This window comes from Pantherophis guttatus, chromosome 5 (assembly GCF_059756535.1).
Source record: "Pantherophis guttatus breed Tessera chromosome 5, ASM5975653v1, whole genome shotgun sequence".
Classification (NCBI taxonomy): domain Eukaryota; kingdom Metazoa; phylum Chordata; class Lepidosauria; order Squamata; family Colubridae; genus Pantherophis; species Pantherophis guttatus.
Genome location: NC_142067.1, coordinates 66,401,220 through 66,428,103, shown reverse-complemented (window position 1 = coordinate 66,428,103; position 26,884 = coordinate 66,401,220). Strand labels below are relative to the sequence as shown.

Here is a 26,884-nt window from a genome sequence, read left to right as displayed (position 1 = left end):
CCCCTAGATATTTGTTGACTCTCCCTAGGGTCTTGAGTGTAAAGTGTTTCCCCAGTTCTTTGGCGAATTCATCGCATTTTCGCTTGTGCTGTCCTAAGTATAGGATGTCGTCTACGTAAATGAGTGCGTACTCGACTGATGTGCCCTCCCTCTTGACGAAGAGGCAGAGGTCCGCTGAGGTGGCGGTGAAACCCATGTCCCTGAGTGTTTTGGCTAGGCACTCATACCATCTTTTTCCCGACTGCCTTAACCCATACAAACTTTTGTTTAGTAACTAGGTGTCTCCCTCTTTCGTGCCTTTCCCTGGGGGTGCCCTGACATATATTTCTTTGCATGAACTTCGCATGGAGGTATGTGGTTTGAATGTCGAATTGATAGACTTCTAGGCCTAAGACGGATGCTATTACTAGGGCGCTTTTGACCCTTTCTGCCCTAACTGTAGGTGAATAGGTATCCGTGTAGTCGTCTGGATACCTCTGAGCGAACCCCTGAGCTACGAGCCTAGCCTTGTAGAGGGTCTTGTTGTCTTCGAGTTCCTTAATTTTGAAAACCCATTTTGTACCTATGAGTGTTTTATCGGGTGGGACCTTAGAAGGGGTGTACACGTTTAGTTCCCTTAGGCTAGCCATCTTCTTTTCCATAGCTTGTTCCCACCTATCTCTCTCTTCTTGTGGCAGACTAATAATTTCCTCATATGAGTTAGGGGTCGTTCTATTTGGGTGTATGGACATGACATAATCTTCAAATCTCTTTGGCACTCTATTTCTGTTGTGCCTTATGGGCCTGTTGGGTCGTGTGTCGGTGTCGTGCATGTATTTGGCTTCTTTCTCTGTGACTGCATCTACCTTAATGATGGGATGGTCTTCCTTCCACCCTTTGGTAGCTATCTCATGGTGTCTCGGTTTTTGCCTTTCTTGTGTATCTGTTTCTAATGTGGTGGGTATGCTCTCATCCCTTAATTTGTCTGTGTCTTCCTGTCTGATGAGTGTTTCGTTGAGATGTATCTTTGACCAGTTGGTGTTCTCGTGGAACACCGCGGTTCTGGATATGATGAACCTGTTGTCCCTGTCTATGAATCTGTATCCTTTTGTGCCTGGTTCATACCCCATGAATCTTAATCTCTTTGAGACCTTGTCCCCTTTTCGCCTCAGCTGTCTGGGGATATGCACATCCGCCGTGACTCCAAATATGTGCAAGTGTGTAATTTTTGGCTTTCGGTTGTATATCACCTCGTAAGGTGTTTTCTGTATTACAGTAGACCAGAGCCTGTTCAGCGTATAATTTGAGTAGGCGAGTGCTTCTGCCCAGAATGGCTGTCACAACCCTGCATCCTCTAGAGAGCATCTCATCATTGTTTGTAGGACTCCATTTCTTTTTTCTACGACTCCGTTCTGGAACGCGGAAAAAGGAGAAGTTGTGTAGTGTATTATCCCGTGCATCTTTAACCAGTTCGAGAAGTCCCTTGATAGGAACTCAGACCCCCTATCCGTCATTATTTGCCTTATTTTTGTATTGTGTTGCGTCTCCACTCTCTTGTAAAATTCCTTAAATTTTTGAAATACCTCGCTCTTATGGTTAATGGTGTACACAAAGCCATAGCGGCTGTAGTCATCTACTATTGTCAGAAAATACTTCTTTTTGTATTTTATAGAGGGCTTCATGGGGCCCACAATGTCCATGTGTACCAGGTGAAAGATAGAGTTGGTGGTGCGGGTGGCCTTCCTAGGTCTGGGTTTGGTCTTTAGCTTAGATGATTTACATACGGAGCACTCTAAGTAGTTTTTACAATTTTTTATTTTCAAGTCACTGGTACATTCTGTCATTTTTTGGATGACTGGGAAGCTGGCATGGCCCAACTTTCTATGTAGCAAGTGAGCACAGTCATCGTGAATGGGTTTGCCGATTAACAATTTCCCTTTGTGTGTTGTGCTGTTTTCGGTGGGGTCATCTTCCCTGTCCCCCTCTATCTCGACTTGTGCATTGACTTTATTCTCTGTGTTTTCTAGTTGAGCGATTACTTGGGTCTGGCTATTTCTCTTAGGATGGAGGTATGTTAGCCCTCCATCAATGACTATTTTGCTGATGCTTTCCCTGTCCTTGGTCATGTAGGCTTTTCCCTCTTTTTTTTTTTTTTTTGATTTATATGCTGCCCTTCTTCGGAGACTCAGGGCGGCTTACAATGTGCTCAGCAATAGCCTTCATCCTTTTGTATATTTTATACAAAGTCAGCTTATTGCCCCCACAACTGGGTCCTCAATTTACCTACCTTAGAAAGGATGGAAGGCTGAGTCAACCTTGAGCCTTGGCGAGATTCTAACCTGCAGTAATTACAGGCAGCTGATCTTAATAACCAGCTTAATAACAGGGTGCCTTAGACCACTGTACTACCAAGGCTCTTTGAAGGTGGTCTCTATACCCATGTCCTTGCTGAGTTTAAGCGCTGCTAAGATATTGTGGGGTATTTCGGGTATGAGCAATACCCCCTCTATCTTGCCTATCCCGCTTATGAACGTGTTTCCTTTCCCTGTTACTAGGACTCTGTTTTGGTTGGCCACCTTAATGTGGTAGTTTTCCTCTGTAAATGAGGTCAGTATCTTCCTGTCATGGGTTGTGTGGTTGGTGGCTCCCGAATCAATGAGCCACGCTTTTCCCTCTCTTGTTTGTGGGTGTGTGTGTGTGTTTTCCCTGATCCCATACATGGATCCTGATCGGCTCTCCCTAGAGCTGTCCCTATTTCCCCTTCTGTCCCTTGGGTTGCGGGAGTCTCTACGCCTATATCTGTTTTCTGATGGGGATCTGTCGGGGAGCCCTGGCTTCCTGCCTTCCCTTTCCCTGTGGTAGGTGTGATCCCTTCCCCTCAAGTTTTTTGGACAATCCCGTTTATAGTGGTTCTTGGAACCACAGGTGAAACACTCTGGGTAGTCTTGGTTCCTGGTTTGGAACTCAACCCTCTTTGTTGGTTTGCTGTCCCTGCGGCTGATGGAGTGGTCCCTCCTTAAGCTGTCTTCTGCTATTATTCTGTTTGTCAGTGACTCAAGTGTGAGGTGGCCTAGGCTTATGCTATCCAGCTGCATTATGAAGTTATCCCAGCTGGAGTCCAGGGAGTTGATGACAATGCTCTTCATACTCTCCTCTGATATGTCCTCCTCCCTCTGTATCAACTCAGCCCTTGTGGCATTTAAGTTTAGTATATGTTCACCCATGGGAGTCCCTGCTTTATGTCTGGCAGAGTGGAATTTCCTGGATATCTTGGCTGTGGTGGCAGCGCTTTTGCTGTAGAACAAGTTAAAAAATTTTTTGCTGTATTTCAGACACAGTCAGGTAATGGCTAAGGCTGGGGTATATGCCTGGTGAAATACTTGCTATGACTATATAGTAAGCCCTGTGATGTAAGCAGTCTGTTTCTAAAGTCCAAGGCTTTGTTGGGGGGGGCAGTCATCAATCAAAAACAACATATTCTCCCTTAAAAATAAAACCTGGAGTTGATGATTCCACTGCATAAGGTTAGATCCATCTAACTTAAGAGTGGGAAAGTCAGTTGCTAAATTTACTGAGCTGTGTGGTAAATTACTCACAGTCTGTTGCTGTCCATGGTATCTCAGGTGAGGGAACTCACAATATGGCTTGGGGATGCAGTTTGCGACTCTGTATAGACTTGGATTTATGTTCTCTCCTTCTCTTCTTACAGGAGCCGATTGAGCATGTGCGAGGCCTATTTCACGCCTGTAGTTTATGGGTGAGTAGCTTGCAGTTGCTGCTCTTAGGCCTCGGCCTAGGCCTACAGTTGGGGGTTCGGACTCACCCCTGGGGTACCCGGCTTCGTCCCTGGAGGCAGGCATCCATCGATGGGCGGCTGGATCCCTGCAGGAAGCTGGAGAGAGGCGAGGAGGCGAGGAGGTCGTAAGTTGAGGACTTCTGAGATTCGGCAGCGTGGCGGCGGCGGCTGTGAGGGGTCCCGATCCCTGGTCACTGGTCCTTGGACGTGTGGGGAAGCCCGGCGGAGATCGCATGGAGGGTGAGTAGCTGGCGTGGTCTCCTTCCCTCAGGTCTCGTGTTGTCGGTGCGGTGGGTGCTGGGTTCGAGTCCTGCCATCGGCATGTGTCGAGTGCAATTGGTGCCCTGCGGTCGTCCTCGCGGAGTGTGGCCCTCGGGTGGAGGATCTGGGGGGGTGTATCATGATCAATGGCCCCCTCGTCCCCTCGGTTTGTGGCTGGCGCGAGGGGGTTGCGTGCAGGGCTGATTGCGGCTGCTGGGGTCTCGGGTGTCTTTCTGGCTTCGAGCTCGGCAGGTGAGCTCCAGATGCCATGGTATCTCCCTTCTGGGATGTTTTTGGTTGTTCCCCCATTTGTTTTGGGGTTTCTTTCATTTCGAGCCATCAAATTTGAATCCTGGCTCCCCATTGGTCGGTGGCCATCCCAAGATGGCCGCCGGGAGCATGGCGTGAAACTGGAATTGTTTAGCTCCTGGGTCCCTGCCAGGGGGCATCTTTGTCTTACCAGTCTGGCAGTCTCGTGGCCTTGTTCTTGGGGGCTCATCGCTGCTCCGTGGTCATCTAGCAGGTCCCGGAGTTTCGCGAGGAGCTCTCTCTTGCTGATGGAGGCCTCCATCATTTTCTGTATGGTCTCTTTCAGCTCATCTCTCTTGGGTGATTCGTTCCTGGCGTGCCTGGCTGCATTTTCTCTTGGCCTCACGCTTCTGTTTGTCTGATCCAGGTCTCCCACCTCCATGGCAGTTGGAATTCTGGCTGTGGCGCCTTCGGATTCCTGCAGCTCTGCCATTAGTCTGGTGATGGACCTTGTGTTCATTCTTCCTTCCATTTTAGATATTATTCCTGGTTATTGGGCATAACCATCCTCTGCTACCATCTTGTGAATTATTTTCCAAGGATCTTGCCCAATAACCACAGACACGTTTTGTCTTTATTTCAAATGTATTTATTTACACATTTCCTTTTCTTTCAGGTGCACATCTGGAACTGAACTAATGGATCCCTGTGCACGGCCTTATGTATGGCAAAGGCGGAGTCAAGGTAAGGAGGGGTCATGGGAAGGGCTAGGTGAGGGAGGAGGGGTCAGTCCATGCATTGATATATACATAGTTAGGCATTTACTCATAACAGATTATGGGAAAACTGTAGTTGAGCAAATTGATTACACCCTGTGGAGGTAAAATTCATTCATTGGCCCATTTGTCATGAAGAGTAGCATATTGAGTACAGACAGACAGATAGATAGATAGATAGACAGACACACGGACAGATGGATGGATGGATGGGTAGGAGGGTGGGTGGGTAGGTAGGTAGGTAGGTAGGTTGGTAGGTAGGTAGGTAGGTAGGTAGATAGACAGACAGAAAGAGAAAGAGAAAGAGGAAGGAAGGAAGGAAGGAAGGAAGGAAGGAAGGAAGGAAGAAAGAAAGAAAGAAAGAAAGAAAGAAAGAAAGAAAGAAAGAAAGAAAGAAAGAAAGAAAGAAAGAAGAAAGAAAGAAAGAAAGAAAGAAAGAAAGAAAGAAAGAAAGAAAGAAAGAAAGAAAGAAAGAAAGAAGAAGAAGAAGGAAAGAAAGAAAGAAAGAAAGAAAGAAAATCATTCATGATATGGAATGGAATTCATGAATATATCCACAGAAGTAAAACTTTAGTTTTAAAGGAAGAGTCAAAATGTGCACTAAAAAGTATGAATGAAGGGCAAAGTTATTGTACATTTTTTTTAATTGAAAAAGTTTTACAATTACATTTTCTCCCCATTCCCCCCCCCAACCCTCCTTAACCTCCCTAACCTCCCTAAACCTCCCTAACCCCCCCTCCCCCCCGGACTTCCACAGAATATAATCCAAATCAAAATCCCCTTTTTATAAAACTTGAACCCCTCCACCCCCAATATATTTTTTCATCTTCACAAAATTCAAACATTTCTATCTATATAATACTTTCAGTTAAAAGCTATCTGATACTTCCTAGTTTGATATTTGTTCTGCACATAATCTATCCACTTTTTCCACTCCCATTCATAAATCTCTTGTGAGCGATCTTTTAGATATGCTGAAATCTTCGCCATCTTTGCAAAGCTGACCATCTTCAAAGTCCATTCCTCAATGGTGGGCATGGCTTCATTTTTCCAGTGTTGACCTATCAGTAATCTCGCTGCTGTTATCATATACAATATCAACTTTGTTTCACCCAGTGTAAAACCCTTAACTATACCCAATAAAAACAATTGTGGAGAAAACTGAATTTTTTTCTTTAAAACATTCTGCATAACCCACCAAATTTTTATCCCAAAAGCCTTCACTTTCTTACAAGTCCACCACACATGATAATATGTGGCATCTAAGCAATCACATCTCCAGCATTTTGGTTGAACATTAGGGTACATACACGACAATTTCTTGGGATCTAAATGCCATCTATAAAACATTTTATAAAAATTTTCCCTCAAATTCTGCGACTGTGTAAATTTAACATTCTGAACCCATATTTTTTCCCATGTTTCCAACATCACTGGTTCTGCAAAATTTTGTGCCCACTTAATCATACAGTCTTTAACCAATTCAGTTTCTGAATCCCTTTCTAACAAAACATTATAAAGCCTTTTAATATGCATTGGACCTTTCTCTTTTATATGTCTAACCAATTCTTCCTCATGCATCATTATACCAATTTTTTGGTCCTCTTTCCATCTCAGTTGAAGTTGATTGTACTGTAACCAAGTTAAATTAATCCCTTCTTCCAACAGCGTTTCTAATGTCTTCAATCGCCATCTGCCCGCATCTGTAAAAAGAACTTCTTTATATAAAACCCCCCCCAAGTGACATTATATTTGTATTCCACATAATATAACCAAGATCCAGCCATAGCGGTATTTTGTAATCCCATTTGAGTCGGTGCTTCTTCCAAACTCTCATCAAGGAGTCTCTAAGTATATGGCTTTTAAATACTTTATCCACTTTGTTTTCATAAAATAAGTAAGCATGCCAACCAAATTCAAGATCAAAGCTTTCTATATTCAATATTCCAGTCTTTTTCCTTCCAAACCAATCACTTGCTTGGGTCAAAGCTGCTGCTTCATAATATAATTGTAGGTTTGGAAGTTTAAGACCCCCCCCTTTCTGGAACATCTTGCATAATTTTCAATTTCACTCTCGGTTTTTTCTCGTTCCAGACAAACTTATTTAGTCCACTTTGCCATTCTTTCAATTGTTTATCACTTTTAAGCACCGGAATCATTTGAAACAAAAAAAGAAATCTTGGCAAAATGTTCATCTTAACTGCTGCTATTCTTCCAAGTAAAGACAGTTGCAGTTTTTTCCAAGTCTCCATGTCTTTCTGTACATCTCGCCACAACACCTCATAATTATTTTGAAACAATTTCATATTTGATTCTGCAACCTGAACTCCTAGATATTTAACCTTTGGTACAATCTCAAAACCTGCCCTCCTTTCAAGTTCGTGTTTTCGATCTTGTGTCATATTTTTAACTATCATCTTAGTTTTTTTCTGATTCAATCTAAATCCTGATACTGTACCATAGTCTTTTATAATGTCTTTCATCTGGATTATTGATTCCATCGGCTGTGTTAGGGTAACAACCAGATCATCTGCAAATGCCCTTATTTTGTAATCCTCTTGCCTTATCACTATTCCTTTCAAGGTGCTCGAGTCCCGTATTGTATTCAACAAGACTTCTAATGTTAAAATAAATAACAATGGGGATAACGGACAACCTTGTCTTGTTCCTTTTTCAATATTGAAATCTGTTGTCAAACTTCCATTAATAATAATCTGTGCCTTTTGTTCTTGATAAATTGCTGAAACCGCCTGTATAAATTGATCCCCAAAGTCCATCTTTTTTAAAGTCTTTAATAGAAAATTCCAATCCACTCTATCAAAGGCCTTCTCCGCATCCAAGAAGACCAGCACTGCAGGGATCTGTTTATTCTTGTCAAGATATTCCAGTAAATCTATAACTTGCCTTACATTGTCCTTGGTCACAATGAATCACATCTTGGATAACTGGCATCAACCTGTTGGCTAATACTTTTGCAAATATTTTATAATCATTATTCAGAAGAGATAGTGGTCTAAAATTCTCAGGTTTTTTAGGACCTATTTGCTCTTTCGGTATCAATGAAATATAAGCTGTTTTCCATGATGGGGGTATTTTACCCCCTTGTTGTATGTTACAAAATAAGTCTTTAAGATGTTCAACCATTTCTGCTTGCAAAGTTTTATAATACACCGCAGTTAAACCATCCGTCCCAGGAGCTTTAGCTGTTTTCAATTGTTTAATTGCGGCCATAATCTCCTCAACTGTTATAGGATAGTCCATTCTTTCCTTTTGTTGACTGGTAATTTTTGTAACTCTTTTATTTTCTAGATATTTCTCTGTAAGTCCATTCTGTGTGTCATCTTTGGCATATAGTTTGGTATAATAATCTACAAAAACTTCTTTGATTGATTTTTGTTGGGAAATTTCCTTCCCTCCAATATCAATACTATCAATAGTCCGTATACTCTGCTTCTTCCTTAATGTATAGGCCAACCATCTGCCCGGTTTGTTAGCATTACAAAATGTATTATGTTTCGCATATTGTAAATTTGTTGCTGTTTGTTCCGCCATAAGCATTTGAAATTGATCTTTCAAAAGTTTTATAGCACCATGTATTCTTTCATCTGTTGGGTTTTTAATAAGTAACTGTTCTTTATTCTTTATTTCTGCTTCCATTTCAGATCTTTTCTTTTGTCGATTCAATTTGTGTTTAGAGTTCATATGAATGAGTACCCCTCTCATATACGCTTTACTCGCATCCCACACAATTTCAATAGGGGTATCCTTATTCAAATTCATTTCAAAAAATTCTTTCATCTGCTTTTTAAGTTCTGTTATATTTTTTTCATATCTAAACAAGTTTTCATTTAATCTCCATGATCTTCTCTCAATCTTTCCCATCTCAATTTCTATCCATACTGGGCTATGGTCGGTTAGAGTTCTTGGAAAAATCTTTGTTCTTTTTGTCTTAACAAGTAGATCAGTTGATAATAAAATAAAATCAATCCTAGAAAAAGATCTATGTATATCTGAGAAAAAAGTAAAGTCCAATTCTTTTGGATTATATATTCTCCAAATATCTTTTAATTCCAAATCTTCTTTCATATCAAAAAAAGTCTGTGGTAGTCTAATCCTTAACTTCGCCAAACTCTTTTTATCTATTTTAGAGTCAATTACTCCATTCCAATCTCCCATGATTAAAATAGATCTATAGTCCCATTGCAATATTTTGGAATGCAAAGTTTTGTAGAAATGATCCTGTTGTTGATTAGGAGCATAAATTCCAATCACTAGAATTTGGCCACTTGCTGTATGCAATTCAATTGCTACAAACCTACCACCTTCATCTGCTTCTATAATTTTAGCTGACAGTCTTTTGTTTATATAAATAACCACACCATTCTTTTTTTTCCGGATTTGAAGCTATAAAATGTGTTCCTAATTTTGAATTTATCAAATATTTTTGATCTTGTATTCTGACATGAGTTTCTTGTAGGCAAATTATATCATTATTAAATTGTCTCAAATACGTGAATAATTTCTTCCTTTTCTGTGGTGAATTTAATCCATTCACATTCCAAGATAAAAACTTAATCGTCATGTAGACTTTTTTGAAGCGACGAGCAGAATTGCCGAATATCTTCCGAAGTCTTCGACTTTGCTCCCCCCATGGCTTCACCTTCTTGTGTAGTACTCTTGACTCCCTTCTTATATTGTTGTGGCTTGGATCTTTCCTGTTGTTGCTTCTCTTTAAGTTGTTTAGAAATTGCTCGAGTTACACGCTGATCTTTAGCTTCAGCCATCCGGACTAGGTCCAAAGCCACATCTCTTGTAGTCACAATCGGAGAGGGATCTAACAGGAGCTCCTCCAGAAAACCTCCTGTAGCACCCTGCAATTCCGCTGCCTCTGGTTCCACCTGCTTAAGCTGCTCTTCCATCTCTTGCTGAAGTTGCTTCTCCTTGTCACTCTCCTTTATCTCCAAAACAGTGGATGTACGTGGGGATGGTGAACTCTCTTTAAAAACAATAGAATAAAATTGTTCTGCCTTCTCAACAGTGTTTAATCGATATCTTTCTCCATTACACCTCAGAATTATGCCAGTTGGAGCGTCCCACCGAAATGGAATTTGTTTTTTTTTTAATTCATTCACTAAAAATCCAAAATCTTTTCTATCTTTTAACATCTTGGGTGGTAGCTCTTTATAGACTCCAATCTGAGCTCCCTCCACTTGCACAGCAGAGAGAAAAGACTTTTGCAGAATATCATTTCTCATTCTTCTATCTGTAAAATATATCACCACATCTCTAGGCAGTTGCCTTTGTCTGGCCACCCACGAATTCACTCTGTACATTTTTTGATTTAGGTTATGTATATTAAATGTAGTATGCATATATATCATAAAGGTGTATTGCTTGTGTGGTATAATAGATGTTAAGCATATGTGACAATAAATGAAATGCCTAGTAAATGATTACAGTCTGTGAATAAAGTAAAACAAGGATTTGTGATGTTCCATTGGTTGTTTAGTATGCATTCATATAGTATAAATACCTAAAAATAGATGATGAAAAACATGAACTGAATAAAATTTGAGTAATTATAGAAAAGTAGTATGTTAAGATAATTTGGTCATATAGTGAGAATGCATGAGAATGTAACTGCAGAAACTATAAAATAAGAATGAAAGAATGGAGAAGGGGAACATTAGAAAAATATATTTAGATGAGAAAAAGAGAGACTTTAAGGAAGAAAAAACAATGTATGAATTGATATACTGATAAGGAGAAAAGATGATTTGTAGAGATACAAAAATATGAATGTTTGGTATGTTTGTATAAACAAGATTTAGTTAGATTTTCTTCAATTCCTTTCATTTACTACATCTTACATTTTTTCTTCAGTTTGTAATGTAAAGATAGCTCATTTTTGAAAATAATGCATGCGTTAATGTTTTCAAAGTGTAGCAACAAAGTCCAGTACCACTTGCAAAAAGAAATTTATCAAATTCCTGCAGATCCATTTTTGGAGATAAGCAATTCAAAATATGAACTGTTTTTTGTTTGTTTAAAAAAACCAGTTAAGAACAAACTACAGGTAGTCCTCGAGTTACGAATGGAATGGAGCCTGCCCATTCCATTCATAACCTGAGGATTTGTGGGTGTGAATCCTTTGCAGGAAATAAGAAAATTCAAAAATAAAAATAGTATGTAGATATATAAATTAGAAATGCATATAAACATTATTCCGCTTTAAGATAGTTGGAGAAAAGACTTGCTGAAAGTATACAAATATATGTAACAGTGTAACTATTGTTGTGTTAGAAATAGATGTTCTTTTGTTTTAGGACTATTAGAAAGAGGCCCAGCAAAGGGGACATTCCTTAATGCCAAGAAGATAGAGATAAGAAAAAACCATGCTTGCAAAATATTTTATGGGTAGTTATGGGGAGGTGTTGATGAACATGTAATTAGAGAAAGAGATGATATTGTCTCTAAAAGGTGCCTGAAATGGAGCTTCTGAGGGGAAGATCCGCCCCTTGAAAGCTCCATTTTGGCCAGCAATGTGCCGGGCAAGGCCTCAAGAGGCCCAAATGGAACTACAGAGGGGCACATGTGGCTAAGAGGCTGAAAGTAACTCAAATTGTAAAAGAAAACTGTTATTTTTAAATCATCCAGTAAACCTTACAAATATGAGTGGTATTTAAATATAAGTCTCTTATGTCCTTGTCAGACTCTGTAATTCATTACCTGGTGAACTATATCTGATAGCTAGTCATTTCTTTGGTTCACATGCATGAGAGAAGTGCCCCAATATCAATGTGGATGCTATTGTACATGCAATGGTTCCATGTGTACATTCTCTGAACTGGAAAGAATCAAGATCTAAGAATACACTGGGGTCTTTTAGAATCATGCTTTGCATTAATATCACCCTGATTCAGAGCACAAAATATTCCTGACTTCTACTGCTCCATTGAAGTACAGAGTAAACCCTTGTCCATTTACAAGAAATTATGTACTGGCAAACTAAGATAACATGTGACTGAGACATAGAGAATTGAAATTCTGATTACTTTATGCTGACATTTCTGCAGTGGACAATGTGAAATGTTGAAAAAGTTATTGAACAGAAAGATTGGTAAACTCAATTGATTTCTCAACACACAATTAAGTAAACTTTAAAATTAAAAGATTATAACTAATTAGACTAGATAAGGGTTTAAAATCTGACACAATACTTCAGTTGTGATTCGTCACATATTTGCTTCTTTCCACTTTGTCTATACATCTTTTTCTGCATAGTCAAGGGACATTTTTGAGACTTAGGCCATCATAAGATAAATGAATCATTTTTTTTTTAGAAATCATGACCTCTATGGAATAGACCATCTGGTACAGTGACGGAATCCCCTGAACTAATGAATTCTGACTATATTATTATCAGCAAGTCATTCAACAAAGTAGACCACAACCTACTTTTTGGTAAGCTAGAAAAATGTGGGACAGACATCACCACTAGATGGATTTGTAACTGGCTGACAAACCATACTCAACAAGAAGTCCTTAATGGTACTACATCTACATGGAGGGAAGTAAGCAGTGGGGTACCACAAGGTTCAGTCTTAGGCCCAGAACTCTTCAATAACTTCATAAATGACTTAGATGAGGAAATAGAAGGGGAACTCATCAAATTTGCAGATGATACTAAGCTGGAAGGAATAGCCAACTTCCCAGAAGACAAGCTCATGATCCAAAAAGATCTTGACAGACTTGAACAATGGGCCCTATCCAACAAAATGAAATTTAATGTGGAGAAAAGCAAGGTTTAGGCAGGAAAAACTAAAGGTACAAGTACAGATTAGGTGAAAGCTGGCTCCAAAACAATAACTGTGAGAGGGACTTTGTCCTGCCGTCTGGTGCTTTGTGGCAGCCAAAAAAAGCCTAATACAATCTTTGGTTATATAAATAGAGGCAAAGAATCAAAATTATGGGAGCACGGGGCCATATAATGTTAAGGGAGCACGCACCCGCTGTCTTCAAGCGGTAGGGCGCTCCGGCCCCCAAAGCTCTACTCGTTTTCCAGGTGCACAGATCCTCAGGGCCTGGGCCTTCGACTGATGTTGTGCAACGCCAGGTCTGTAGTAAATAAAGCCCCCCTCATTTGTGATCTTGTTCAGGAGGGGGGAGCGGACCTGGCGGGTATTATGGAGACCTGGTTGGGCCCGGAGGGAGGGGTCCCTCTGGTAGAAATGTGCCCACCAGGCTTCCACGCATTCCATCAGCCAAGGCCTCGGGAGGGGCGGGGGAGTAGCGGTTATAATTAGAGAAGGCCTTAGGCCGAGGGAGACCACTGTTCCTCAGACTGCCGGTTGTGAGTCCCTCCTTGTGAAGTGGGGCCATGGGGTTCAGATGGGTTTGCTGATCACGTACCTGGCTCCCTGCCACGTGGCTGCAGCCCTGCCCGAGTTACTCAATGTTATCGCTGCGATGGCGGTTGATACCCCCAGACTTATGGTCATGGGGGACTTTAACCTGCCGTCTGCGGGTGAGGCATCTGAGGTGGCACGGGAGTTCATGGCTTCCATGATGGCCATGGACCTGACCCAGCTAATTCATGGCCCTACGCACATGGGGGGTATTAGGATATGGTTTGAGCCTAACAGTTGTCCAGGCAATATATGTGTACTGTAACTTTAATCTGTAAATGTATTATGTTACTTTAAAGGTATTCATTGTAATGCTGAGTCATGCTGTAATTAGGTAATGACTGGTTGTGAGAGTATTTAAGCAAGGTATTGTAACGTATTCAGTTTGATGATGAAGCTGCTATGATATGCTGCCATTGTGTATGGAGCTGCTATGATAAGCTACCATTGAGAGGAGTTGATATCTGCTAATCATCGTTGGATGGATCTGCAACCATCGTGGTTTGTGAACCAGAGTGAGTTTGTTATTCTAACCAACTACTGTTTGTTGAGTAAGAAGATTCTGTAACTACTGGACTGATTTACTGGCAAAGACTTGGAATTTGTTTAAAGACTATGAGACTGTTTTTCTACTATAAAGTAAGCTTTTGATAAACCAGTTTGCATATCTCTTATTCATTGCTCTCAGCAACGTTTCCTTGTGCATTTACTCTGCTGGTTGGTAACACAACACCAATATCCTTAACAGGGGAAAACACACTGGACCTGGTTTTTGTCTCTGGACAGTGGTTGAGTGATCTTGAGATAGGGGACATAGTCATTGAGCCCTTGTCATGGTCGGATCACTCTCTCCTTCGCCTTGACCTTCGAACCGCGGTACCCCACTGCAGGGAGGCGGAACCGGTAAGATGGTACCGCCCCAGGCGCCTGATAGAACCTGATAGGTTCCAGATGGAGCTTGGGCCAATCCCTGAGGATCTTGCACACGCCTCGACTGGAGACCTAGTGGCTGCCTGGGATAGGGCGGCCACTGGAGCTCTGGATCGAGTCGTGCTTTTGCGGCCTCTGACCTGGCGCCGATCTCACCTGGCTCCTTGGTTCACCGAGGAGCTGAGGGAGATGAAGCGGCAGAAAAGACGCCTAGAGAGTAGTTGGAGGGCTAGTCTTTCTGAATCGGACCGGACACTGGTAAGATCTCATATTAAGAATTACCTAGTGGCGATAAAAGCAGCAAAATGTACCCATTTTGCTGCTCTTATTGCGTCATCAGATAATCACCCGGCCGCCCTGTTTAGGGTGACCCGCTCCCTGCTCCACCAGGAAGCGTGGGAGGACCCCTTGGAGGGAAGAGACGAGGATTTTGTTCAATATCTGCATGACAAAATCACTCAGATTCGGGAAGGTCTGGACTCCGACTGGGTAGGTCCAGCGAGGGTGACGGAGGCAGGTCTTGAGAATGTTATCTGGGACGAGTTTGATCCTGTGACCTCAGATGACGTGGACAGGATTCTGGGTAGATTGAACGGGACATGTTTATTGGACCCGTGTCCCTCCTGGTTAGTAGTGGCTTCCCGGGACGTGACGTGTGGCTGGCTCCAGGGGATTATAAATGCTTCATTGGGTGAGGGTGCTTTCCCCACCGCCTTGAAGGAGGCGGTGGTGAGGCCTCTCCTCAAGAAGCCTTCCCTGGACCCGGCAGTATTGGCTAATTATCATCCAGTCTCCAACTTTCGCTTTGTTGCGAAGGTTGTTGAGAGTGTGGTTGCGCGACAGCTTCCCCAGTACCTGGATGAAATGTCGTATCTAGATCTGTTCCAGTCGGGTTTCAGGCCTGGGTACAGCACGGAAACGGCATTGGTCACATTGGTTGATGATCTCTGGAGGGCTCGGGACAGGGGTTGCTCCTCTGTCTTGGTCCTGTTAGATCTCTCAGCGGTTTTTGATACCATCGACCATAGTATCATGCTGCACCGGTTGGAAGAGTTGGGAGTGGGAGGCACCGTACTATGGTGGTTTTCCTCCTTTCTCTCCGACCGGTCGCAGTCTGTGTTGACAGGGGGGCAGAGGTCGACCCCGAGGCCCCTCATATGTGGGGTTCCGCAGGGATCGGTCCTCTCGCCCCTTTTGTTCAACATTTATGAAAGCCACTGGGCGAGATCATCCGTGGTTTTGGGGTGAAGTACCATCAGTACGCTGACAACACCCAGATGTACATCTCCACCCCGGACCACCCCAACGATGCCCTTGAAGTGATGTCCCGGTGCCTGGAGGCCGTATGGATCTGGATGGGGAGGAACAGGCTCAGGCTCAACCCATCCAAGATTGAGTGGCTGTGGTTTCCGACGTCCTGATATAGTCAGCTGGCGCCATCACTGACTATTGGGAGCGAATCATTGGCGCCCACGGGCTTGCAACTTGGGCGTCCTCCTGGATTCACGGCTGTCTTTAGAAGAGCACTTGACGGCCGTGACCGGGAGGATTTTTCATCAGGTCCGCCTGATCCGCCAGTTGCGTCACTTTCTAGATCGGAACTCCCTACACACAGTCACTCATGCCCTCGTCACCTCTCATCTGGACTATTGTAACACTCTCTACATGGGGCTCCCCTTGAGGTGCACTCGGAGGCTCCAACTGGTGCAGAGTGCGGCCGCGCAGGTGGTTATGGGAGCAACGTGGAGTTCCCATGTAACACCTCTCCTGCGCGAGCTGCACTGGCTCCCAGTGGTCTTCCGAGTGCGCTTCAAGGTTTTGGTTATCACCTTTAAAGCGCTCCATGGCTTAGGACCTGGTTATCTACGGGACCGCCTGTTACCACCAATAGCCTCCCACTGGCCAGTACGCTCCCATAGAGAAGGGCTCCTCCAGGTGCCGTCGGCCAAACAATGTCGACTGGCAGCCCCTAGGGGGAGAGCCTTCTCTGTGGGGGTACCTACGATCTGGAACGAGCTCCCCCCGGAGATACGGAGGATCCAGGATCTGCGCACCTTCCATCGCGCGTTTAAGACTTTTTTATTTCATCAAGCTGGCCTAAATCTTCTCCCCTTTTAAATATAAATTTTAAATATAAATTTTAATTTGTTTTAAATTATGGGGTATTTTAAATTCAGCCAAATTATTTAATTCATTTTTAATCTATTTTAAATTTTTGTACTTATGTGTTTTATCTTGTGGCTGTTCACCGCCCTGAGTCCTTCGGGAGAAGGGCGGTATAGAAATTTAATAAATAAATAAATAAATAAATGTGAAGTAGTACCGCTTTATAAATATATTTATAAATATATAAATAAATAAATATATTTATGTATATTTATAAAGCCGTGCCCTCAAGACCCTGATGTTCCAACAGGCAGAGCTAAACACATGATCATGTGAATGATTTTTTAAATGTTATCTAATTCTGGGTTTTATTTAATTGACCAAACTAAGTAATAATTTTAATTAGCAATTTTATGATGTTTGTGTGTCTATATTTTTCTTGACTGTACACCGCCTTGAGTCCTACGGGAGAAAGGCGGTATAGAAATATAATAAATAAATAAATAAATAAATAAATAAATAAATAAATAAATAAATAAATAAAGAACGAAAGGAAGGAAGGAAGGAAGGAAGGAAGGAAGGAAGGAAGGAAGGAAGGAAGGAAGGAAGGAAGGAAGGAAGGAAGGAAGGAAGGAAGGAAGAAAGAAAGAAAGCCTTAGTCAGGCCACACCTGGAATACTGCATCCAGTTTTGGTCATCACATTACAAAAAAGATGTTAAGACTTTGGAAAAAGTGCAAAGAAGAGCAACTAAGATGATTAAAGGCCTGGAGATAAAAACATACGAAGAACGGTTTCAGGATTTGTATTTAGTTAGTCTAGAGAAAAGAAGGACTAGGTGGGGCGTGTGGGGGGGGCTGTGCATGTGGGGGGCTGGGACATCCGCAGGGGAATGCACGTGCGTGCGCAGGGGAGAACGTACAGGTGGGCATTTGCGTGTGCTTGCACTTTGGGTACTCGGTCCAGAAAACGTTAGCCATCACTGGTATAGGGTCTCCTGCTTGAGCAGGGGGTTGGGCTGGAAAAACTCCAAGGTATCTTCCAGCTCTATTCTGATAGATCAGTGGTTCTCAACCTTCCTAATGCCGCGACCCTTTAATACAGTTCCTCATGTTGTGGTGACCCCCAACCATAAAATTATTCCTAAAACCATTGAAAATATGTGTTTTCTGATGGTCTTAGGTGACCCCTGTGAAAGGGTCATTCGACCCCCAAAGGGGTCGTGACCAACATGTTGAGAACCACTATGATAGATAGATAGATAGATAGATAGATAGATAGATAGATAGATAGATAGATAGATAGATACATAGATTGATATTGTGCCCAAAATGAGATTAGATAATATTAAAGGATAATTATTTTCCCATATTTTACTTCATGAGGCCGACTAATGTGCACTACAATGCTTTGTTGATACTTCATATTTATATTTGAATTCTTTCTCTATTTCAGTGAATATTAAAGATGTTATAGTTATATAATGCTGGAAAAGTTTTATTCAAATAAAGCAGGATCATCTTTTCAACCTTCAATTGACTATATCAACAGAATAAGGATAGGGATAATAAGATATGCAATGGTGAGATCATTCTCTTCATGTCTATAGAGATTCTCAATCATCCAGGTCATGGTTGTCCCAAAGGTGCTTTTTCAGGAGGTAACTGGACTTCCTTGTTTTTTCTTTGAAGATGTTTTGCTTCTTATCCAAGAAGCTTCTTCAGCTCTGACAGGATAGTGGGGAATGGAAGGATTTATACTCCTTGCAGACAGCTGGTCTGATGTCAAACTCAAGTCCCACAGGTCAGATCTGGTCCACGAGGAGGTTAGATCTGGCCCGTGAGGCCAGCCTGGAAATGGCGAGGGACCAGCCCCCACTGCCTCAACCTGGCCTGCCCAGGCACTCTCTCTGGGCATGTGCAGCTTGTTTGTCTCATCATTCCTCACCCCAGCCCACCCAGCCTTGCCTGGCCCACCCCTCCCAGCCATGCCTTGTCACACCTGGCCTTGACTCTCCTTGCCCGGCCTTGCCTGACCTTGCCTCACTTTGTCTTGAGGGCGCAGTAGCAGCAGCAGAAGCCTCGAGGAGGTAAGCATGGCTGGGTGCCCCCTTGGGGAAGCGGGTCTGGGAAGGGTGCCTGGGGAGGTGGCAGGCCAATGCTGCTTGTGCACGGCTGTTTCTGATCCCGGGAGGGGGGGAGGCTTGCAGGTCATTGGTGCTTGCGCATAGCTGGGGAAGATGCCTGGGGGTTGAATAGTGCTGGGGCATGGTGGGAGGGGCTGCCAAACTGCATGAATTTAATTTAATTTAATTTATTTAATTTAATAATTTAATTTATTTAATTTAATAATTTAATTTAATTTAATTAATTAATTTAATTTAATTTAATTTAATAATTTAATTTAATTTAATTTAATTTAATAATTTAATTTAATAATTTAATTTAATTAATTAATTTAATTTAATAATTTAATTTAATTTAATAATTTAATTTAATTTAATAATTTAATTTAATTTAATAATTTAATTTAATTAATTAATTAATTTAATAATTTAATTTAATTTAATAATTTAATTTAATAATTTTTTAAATTTAATTTAATTATTTAATTAAATTTAATTAATTTATATGCCACCCCTCTCCGAAGACTCAGGGTGGCTCACAATACATTTTAAAAAATAATTATAAAAAACATTGAAAAATTAAAAACATTAAAAACTCATTCACGCTATTCATGGCCGGATCTCGCCAGATCACAAGAGCGAGATCAATGGCCCCAGGCCTGCCGGAAAAGCCAGGTCTTCACCGCTTTTCGGAAGGCCAATAGGGTGGGGATGGTCCGGACCTCAGGAGGTAACTGGTTCCAGAGAGCTGGGGCAGCCACAGAGAAGGCCCTCCCCTGCAGGCCTGCCAGCTGGCATTGTTTAGCTGACGGGACTCGGAGGAGACCAACTCTGTGGGATCTTACCGGTCGCTGGGAGCTATGCGGCAGAAGATGGTCTCGAAGATAACCTGGCCCTAAGCCATGTAGGGCTTTAAAGGTAATAACCAACACCTTGAATTGTGACTGGAGACCAATAGGGAGCCAGTGCAGCTCGCGGAGAATTGGTGTAATGTGGGTGTACCTAGGTGCACCCACGACAGCTCGCATGGCTGCGTTCTGGACCAACTGTAGTCTCTGAACACTTTTCAAGGGTAGCCCCATGTAGAGCGCATTGCAATAATCTAACCGTGAGGTGACAAGGGCATGAGTGACTGTGAGGAGAGCCTCCCGATCCAAGTAGGGTCACAATTGGTGCACCAGGCGAACCTGTGCAAAGGTCCCTCTAGCCACAGCTGTCAGATGTTGCTCTAATCTTAGCTGTGAGTCTAGGAGGACACTCAAATTGTGAGCCTGTTCTGAGGGGGACAATTTCTCCCCCCCAGAACCAAGGATGGACAATCAACATAGTCTTTAGGAGGCAATACCCACAGCCACTCAGTCTTGTCTGGGTTAAGTCTGAGCCTGTTGACTCCCATCCAGACCCTCACAGCCTCCAGGCACTGGCACATCACATTCACCGCATCACTGAATTGATGCGGGGTAGAAATATACAGCTGGGTATCATCTGCGTATTGCTGATACCTCACTCCGTGTCATCGGATGATCTCACCCAGCGGCTTCATGTAAATGTTAAATAGGGGAGAGAGGACCGAGCCCTGAGCCACCCCACAAACGAGGGGCCTAGGGGTCAACCTCTGTCCTTCTACCAACACCGACTGTGACCGACCAGAGAGATAGGAGGAGAACCACTGTAACACGGTGCCTCCAACTCCCAACTCACTCAATCGTCCCAGAAGGATACCATGGTCAATGGTATCAAAAGCCACAGAGAGGTCAAGTAGCACCAAGATGGAGGAATGACCCCCACCTCGGGCTCACCAGAGATCATCCATCAGCGTGACCAAAGCAGTTTCTGTGCTGTAGTCAGGCCTGAAGCCAGACTGAAAAGGGTCTAGATAATCCGTTTCCTCCAATGACCTCAGGAGCTGAAGTGCCACCACGTTCTCTACAACCTTTCCCACAAAGGGTAGGTTGGAGACTGGATGAAAGTTCTTTAATTCTGCTGGATCCAGGGAAGGCTTCTTGAGGAGGGGCCTTACAACCGCTTCCTTTAATGGTTGCGGGAAGGCCCCTTCCCTCAAGCATGCATTAACTAAAGCCTGGAGCCAGCCTCGTGTCACCTCCCTGCTGGCCAAAAGGAAGTGGACAAGGCTGTAGGAGCGATGAGTTCCTCCACTTGTCCTACAGCATTCCTCCACTTGTCCTACAGTCCCACACTCCTACAGCCTTGTTCACTTCCTCAGGCGTCACAGGCTCAAACTCATCCCACACAATGGGACTAAGACCTGCCCCCGTCATCTCGGTCAGAATTGCCCAATCGGAGTCCAGATCCATCCGAATCTGAGTGATTTTATCCGACAGAAACTGCACAATCTCCTCAGATCTACCCTGCAAGGGCTCCTCCACTCCCCCTACATTAAGGAGGGGGTGAGTCATCCTAAATAGGGCAGCTGGGCGCGAATCAGCGGATGCAATAAGTGCGGAAAAATGCGAGCATTTTGCCACCCGTATCACCACTAAAGGCTCTTAAGAGTGTTCGGTCAGATTCGGAGTTACTGGTCCTCCAGCGTCACTCTAGACATCTCTTCTGGTGCTTCATCTCCCGGAGCTCCTCGGTAAACCAGGGAGCGTTCCTGGATCCACCGCCATGGAGAGGTCGCAAAGGCGCAATCCGGTCCAGTGCCCCAGATGCCGCCCTATTCCAGGCAGCCACCAGGGACTCAGCCGGACTGTGGACAAGGGAGTCAGGTATCTCCCCAAGCTCCTTCTGGAACCCTTCAGGGTCCAGTAGGCACCTGGGGCGGAACCACTTAATCGGCTCCGCCTCCCTGCAATGGAGGAGTAGCGCCCTGAAGTCTAACCTCAGCAGGAAATGATCTGACCACGACAAGGGAGAAGCATCTATACCCCTTAATTCCAGATCATATCTCCACTGCCCCGAGAGAAACACCAGGTCAAGTGTGTGTCCCCCCCCATGAGTCAGACCCTGAACTACTTGGGTCAGGTCCATGGTTCTCATGGAAGCCATGAACTCCTGAGCTGCATCTGAGGATTCACCAAGTGACGGCAAATTGAAATCCCCCAGTACCATAAGTCTGGGGAACTCCACCAGCACAGAGCTGTCATAATGCAGTTGGGAGGCAGGTACGTCAACAACAAGCCCACTGAGCCCCTGAGTCCAACCTCAAGAGGAGAGACTCACACCCAACAATCTCAGGGGCAGGGATCCTGCGAGGGCAAAGACTCTTCCGGACAATAGCTGCCACTCCTCCATCCCTTCCCTAGAGTTGCGCCTGATGCAATATCTGGAACCCATCTGGGCACATCTCTGAGAGGGGCACACACCCCTCCTGGCCGAGCCAGGTCTCAGTTATGCATGCCAGATCAGCCCCCTCCTCCAGGAGTAAGTTCCGAACGAGGGGGGCCTTGTTAACAATAGACCTGGCATTAAACAGCAGCAGCCTGAGGCCAGGGCCCTGACATCCCAAGTCACCAGGTATACGAGGTGAGCCCGGTGAACCAGAACCAGAGGGGTCGGAACAAGTAATCGCTTTGAGACAGCAAGTCCTAGTTCCCCGAGAGCGCCTACCCCTCGGCTCCCACCATATCTACCTCTCCCAGTCATAACCGCAATACTTCGGCTCTCCAACACCCGAGATCCCCTCCCCTACCTCAATGGTCCCCCTCCTCCCTGGCAAGCAAGGCACCCCACTCATACCAAGCCGGGGGTCATATCTGAGCCCCCATCTGCTTCTGTTTGCACACTCAGCAGAGAGGGCTCCATACCTTGCCCCCGGTTCCCTCATTCTCCCCAATTCAGCCACTCCAAACCCATTCCTTCCATCCAATCCATCCCAACACCCTTACACATACACACACACACACACCCTCCCCAAGATAAAATTAATGTATTGAGCAAAAAGATATCAGTTTGAGTTAAAACAAATCTAAAAATGCTATGGAGAGTCCACCTATGGCTTGAGAGGAGCCACATATTGAGGTATCCCAGCAAACAGCGGGTGCCCTCCAGCCGTTGAACCTTGGCCCCGTCCAGTCCTTTCCAAAAGCCGATGGCCACTCCACCATCTTGCCTTGGGGACCCCATGGATTTCACAGAAACCTCCATTTTTTTCTTCAGATGTTCCTCCTGGTTAAAGTCAGCCAAACAATGTCGACTGGCGGCCCCCAGGGGGAGAGCCTTTTCTGTGAGGGCACCCACCATCTGGAACGAGCTCCCCCCAGAGATACAGAAGATTCTGGATCTGCGCACTTTCCGCCGTGCCCTCAAAACATTCCTGTTTCAGCAGGCCGGCCTGGCCTAACTTTCCCTTTATATTGCTTTTTGATTTTATTTTAAACTGGGATGTCTTGAATTATCTAGGACCAGAATGTTTAGTATATTTTAATTGGTTTTTTATTATTAACGTTTGTATTACATGTATTTTTATCGTTCGCTGTTCACCGCCCTGAGTCCCTTAGGAATAGGGCGGTATATAAATTTAATAAATAAATAAATAAATAAATAAATAAAGTCCTGCTTTCCTCTCCACCAGTACAGTCTAGGGAGCCACAACTTGGCTCTATTTAAAAACATTGCATGTGGAATAAACCTGGTTCTCTCCAAAGAAGGTCTCTGGCCCAGGATGTCTGTTTTACCAGCAACATGGAAAGTGGGGATTAAAGTCAATTAAAGTCAATTTGGCTGAAAATTTTCCCAAAAAGGACTCACTATTGCAAGAATGAACTGCAATGGGGAGGAGGATTGAAAATAGGAAGCCACCATGGGCAATGGACAGGTAGCAGTGGGTGGGGGCTTCCTATTTTGACCTCTTCTCACTGCTGTTGCTGCTTCACCTGTTCTCCACCCTAAAACTGAATGGAATTGCTCACCATGCCCTCACTGTTGGACTCCCCAGGCACTCTCTCCAGCTGTGCGCAGCTGCCAGCCCTCCCAGCATCAGAAACAGCATGGGGCAGCACCGAGTGTGGGATGGCACAATACACCCATGGACAAAGGCATCTGTGCCCCGCAGAGGCATTCGAGCTCCTGTTGTCAGGCAGACAGGATCAGGTGTGGGCTGGCAGGCCAAGTTCCCATTCAGGCAGGCAGGATCAGGCAGTTCGCTTGCCAGTCCCCCCTTGCCAGAAGCCTTCTGAAAATGCAAATGCAGAGGGGTTTGGGGAGGTGATGCATGAAAAGCATTTGCAAGCTGTTGTGGCCCGTCAGCGGCCTGTGCAGATTGTAGCTGATTCTGACAACGAGGAGACTGGTGTGGTGCTGCGCCAGCAGCCTGTGCAGCTGGCACTCAAATCAGACAATGAGGAGGCTGGAGAAGATGTGGTGCCAGAGGAAAGGATTCAGTCAGGACCATCAGAACCTCCAGAAGCTCCTCAAAGTGAAGAGGACGAAGAGGAGGAGCCTCTTCTCGATGCACGGGCGTGCAGAGCTGCCAAAAGGCAGGAATGGCTCCTCAGGAGGAGGTCTCCTCGAGAGTAAGCTTGGGGCTAATTGGTCACTCCCTTAGCCTATTTAAGGAGGAACGCCGACTGAAGCAATTTGTAGGGAACAACTTTAGTTCACTCTCCTTCGCTTCTGGATTCTCTGTAAATTGCTTCTGGGCTTTCTGCCAACCATAGTAAGGTTGTGATTACTTTATCTTTGGTTTCTTGTAGGCTGTTAAGAAAGTTTATTAACAGCCTTTGTTTGAAAAAGACTGAGTTATTTTAATAAATTAAGTTTTATACAGACTTTGTGTGTGCTGTGTGCTGGGAGATTTCAAGCAAGGCGATTTCACTGCCCCAACATCTCGTCTGCTTGCAAACATTTTTCATGCTGTCCCAACCTTGGCATGAAAAGCATTTGCAAGCCGATGAGATTATGGGGCAGTGAAATCCCTTGCTTGAAACCTCCCATCAGCTTGTAAATGTTCTTTGTGCTGAGACTGGAATGGTGTGAAAGGCATTTACAAGCCAATGGGGGGCTTCAAGCAAGGGATTTCACTGCCCCAAAATCTCATCATCTTGTGCAGCTGAGGAGGATGCCTGGGGGGTCGAACAGTACTGCACAAACTGCAATGGGGGGTGTGAAAATGGGAAGCTGCCGCAGGCAATGGGCAGGCAGCAGTGGGCAGGAGCTTTCCATTTTGACCGCTCTCTTGCCTCTGTGCCTGGATTCCAGTCTAAAACTGAAAAGGCAGTTCAGCTGCTCCCCCAATGTGCCCAGCATCGTTCGACACCCCCCCTCCCCAGGCACACTCCCTAGCTGTGCTCAAGCACTGATGCTCTTCTGCTTTGGCACTCACCCTGGATCACCCCTTCCAGCCTTCCCTGGCCCATCACAAGTGCCCTTCAACGTGAGCGACATTAAGTTGGCCATGCCCATCCAGTCACATGCCCACCCAGCCATGCCCACCTGGCCCTTTGAGGGTGACCATAATGCTGATCCAGCCCTCAGTGAAATTGAGTTTGACATCCCTGTTTTAGAGGGTCGTTGAAGCATTTAGAAGATAATCTGTTTATCTGCAAGGCATATAAATCCTTCCATTCCCCACTATCCTGTCAGAGCTGAAGAAGCTTCTTGGATGAGAAGCAAAATGCCAAGAAAAATCAAGAAAGTCCAGTTGCCCTCTGAAAAAGCACTTTTGAGTCATTCTCTTCATGCAACTACAAACAGTGTGAGTTAGAATTTTAATTTGCATCTGTTTTAAATTGAGTTTTTAATAAATTAAATTTATCCTGATTGGTTTTCCTATCCTTGGAAATGTTACATCATGTTCCCTATTCCACAAAGATTTATTTTGCGGATTCGACCAGAAGTGTTGCAGCGATACAGACGGGGAATAGTGGGCTCTGACGAGCCTTGCAAAAACCCGGCCTGACAAACCACTGTTGGGGGCTCTTCAGACCAGATCTGTCCTGTAGGGACAGAGAAGAAGGAGAAGCACCTCAGAAGACCAAGAGGAACAGGCAAGTTCCTCAGAGGTTGGAGGAAACTCTTCGAATCAGCAGCAGGGGCGGGGGTGGGGGCCATTGCAGGCATCACTAAGCTGGGGCAACTGGACTAAAGTTTTGAGCAGGAGCAGTGATTTGGATGGAGTACTGGTACTGGGTGAGTGATTGGCCAGCTCACAGGTTAAAAAAGAAATATTTTTAAATTGCTAAAAGATGCCCCAACGAAGAAACAGCAGCTAATGGGCAGTGGGGAATGTTAATGGAGAGAGAAGAACAAAGTGGAAGTTTAAAGTGTCAAAGCCCGAAACAGAACTTGAGTTTTGGTTTAGAATTTGTCTGGAGATATTTAAATTATTAGAAGAAGAAACCCGAAATAGCGGTGAAGAGGATTGGAAATAATTTTAAAACTTTTGAACATTGAAGGAAGAACAAAGAAAAGTTTAAAATTAAAGCCCTGCAACAGAGGTTTTTTTTAACTGGATTTGGATTTTAAAATTGGAACTTGGGGAATATTAAAATAATAAGAAGATTGAAATTGGCAAATATTGGCAATGTGGATTTAATAAATAAATTGGATTTTTTTTTTAATGTGTTGACTGGAAGTGTGGATTGCAGAGAGACATCTACAGGTGGAAAGATACATTACAACTGTATTTTGGAAAAAAAAATCTTAAAGTGGTTAAGTGCGATGGGAACTTTTGAGGAGGATTTGTTTTTGTTTAAGCTGTTTGATCTCGACATTCAAAGAAAGTGGAACTTAACAAAACTTAAAATTGGAATAAAGACAATTTAGAAACCACAAAATGACACAGGAACTAATTGAAATGATTAAAATGATGCGCATATCATTCAAATTGGAAATAAATGAAATGCTTACAATGATGCATGGAAAACCTAAACTGGATGAACTAGAGACTGTGCTGGAACATACCCAAGTGGAAGAAACCAGGAATGAGAAGCAAGAAAGTAGTATTAAAAATAAAGCTATTGATTATGAAAAATTAAATGATTATAGTGGGAGTAACAATGAAAAAAAGAGAGGATTTAGAAGAAAATTAATGGGAAAAGGGAAGCAAATAAAGGGAAGAAAAGGAAAGGGAAAGGGGTTAGAAATGAAGATGAACTTTAAAGATTACATTGGGATTAACAATGATAAAAATAGAGAGTTTAGAAAGAGACAAGGAGAGAAAGAAGAGGGGAAGAGACAAAATACAAAAAATTCAAATGATTACACTGGGATTAACAGTGGTAAAGCAAGAAAGGTGAATTGGGGAAAAAGGAGGAAAGTAGTTGGAAATACAGGGCAAACTAGGAGAGCAAGGG

The 26,884-nt window shown here is 43.7% G+C and overlaps 1 protein-coding gene across 1 annotated transcript in view; it reads right to left on the bottom strand.

Annotated features, from left to right (window-relative positions):
* The window catches only part of DMD (dystrophin), a 2,041,544-nt gene that overhangs the window by 1,908,325 nt on the left and 106,335 nt on the right, over window positions 1-26,884 (bottom strand). The window lies entirely within an intron of this gene.